At 36.9% G+C, this 1,681-nt stretch overlaps 1 non-coding gene across 1 annotated transcript; it reads right to left on the minus strand.

Moving 5' to 3' along the window:
• Window positions 1-1,102: 1,102 nt before the first annotated feature.
• Window positions 1,103-1,262, minus strand: LOC115932658 (U1 spliceosomal RNA). Its single transcript, XR_004068882.2, has one exon. It is a non-coding gene; the product is annotated as a U1 spliceosomal RNA (small nuclear RNA).
• Between the last annotated feature and the right edge of the window lie 419 nt (window positions 1,263-1,681).

Below are 1,681 nucleotides of genomic sequence, written 5' to 3' on the forward strand. Positions count from 1 at the left end.
TGATTATCTTGTGAAGGTTTCACAGGTCTATTCATATGTCAAAATGGATCAAGTTGTACACTTTAAATATATAAAGTATATACATTAAAATATATGCAGTTGATATGTCAATTATAAAACAATGCTATTTTTGAAAAAAATTAATTTTAAAAACTAATCAAATACTTATAGAAATTTTAAGATTAAAGCATTGTGTAAGTCAAGGTATTCTGTGGCAGTCATGAATCTCAATTCGCACAGGTGTCTGAGCAGAGAAGGTCAGTTTCCCTGCTGAAGAATTCTCAGTAAAAGTCTATGAGGCCTGGCCAGCCAGAGCTCTGAGGACTAACCCCTTACACAGTCACAGGGACTGGCCAAAGTCTAGTATATGAAGGAAAAATTATATAAATTTTCTTTATTTTTTTCCTTGTAGATGATGTATACAAGTAGTTTCTGTACCACTTTTTATTTGAGCATTGAGCATCCTGGACTGGTGAATGATATTTATCTTTTTCTTTTATTCCCTCTCTTGTTTTCCTTTTTTCTATCTTCGGGAGATTTTCTCACCTTTCTTTCAACACTTCCGTTGAATTTAAACATTTTTTCTATTATAATTTTACTTTGCAAGGCTCATGTTTCCTCTGTGTTCCTTAAAAACAAGTCCTCTGTTCTTGTTTCGTAGTAATAGTAGTTTCCTTATATTGCTAATGATTATGAATCATAGTGATGTGTTTTTCTTTTTAACTTATCTCTTTTCATTATCTGTTCTCCAAGTAGTGTTCACTTTTGATTGTTTTGGACTTCGTTTTATAATTTTCCACTGTCTGATCCTTGATGGCTCATATTTAAGAACGATTTTTTTTTAAAGGCTGGTTGGAAGTTCATGGTGTGAGATTAGCTGACTGAAGTATTTACTGCAGGGGATCTGGCAAAGCCATTTATTTAAAGAACCTCAAATGTTGTATTCTTTGTCTCTTTGGGGGCAATCCATTCCCCAGTCCTCTACTTAGGCTGAAAGCCTGATTGCCTGTGTTCTGGGAATCACAAAAGTAATTGGATCCCCGATTTCAAGGATCATATGCAGACATTCACATAGGCTTTCTTTTTTATTTTTTTTTAACCAGGGGAGAAGCAAACGCAGTCTCCCACTACCACAAATTATGCAGACGAATTTCCCAAATGTGGTTAAATCATAGGGTCAACATATCTGAAATGCAGCATTTAAGCCTCACCCTGGGAAAACCACCTTTGTGATAAGGGTGTCTCCCCTGCCAGGTAAATATGCACGTACGCTTTCTAAGTTCAGTGTATAGAACCCCTGACCTTAACACTCACTCCATGTACGGAGACCCTCTGCTTTATTAACTCCAGGGAATATGACTTTATTCTTTCATTGTACTGACAGAGGAGCAGATGCCCGGCTGTGTGAGGTTGGGAAGGGGCACCGACTACTAGACTTTTTAAAATCAATCCTCTTCCTCAGAGTCTCCTTCGTCTCTTCTCTGTTTCTACAGAGATTGAGGCTTTTGGAGGATTCTGCAACACAAAACATGTTAGATTTTAGCTTTCTCTGTTGCTAGTTTATGATTCCATTCTTCTTCAGGTCTGCAAACTCCTTTACCAATTGTTCATTTGTTTTCCAACTTCGAAAATGTTGTTGCTGTTGTCCCCTCTCTAAGTCACCCCCTACTTGGGTATATAT

Source organism: Gorilla gorilla, chromosome 1 (genome assembly GCF_029281585.2).
Source record: "Gorilla gorilla gorilla isolate KB3781 chromosome 1, NHGRI_mGorGor1-v2.1_pri, whole genome shotgun sequence".
Classification (NCBI taxonomy): Eukaryota; Metazoa; Chordata; class Mammalia; order Primates; family Hominidae; genus Gorilla; species Gorilla gorilla.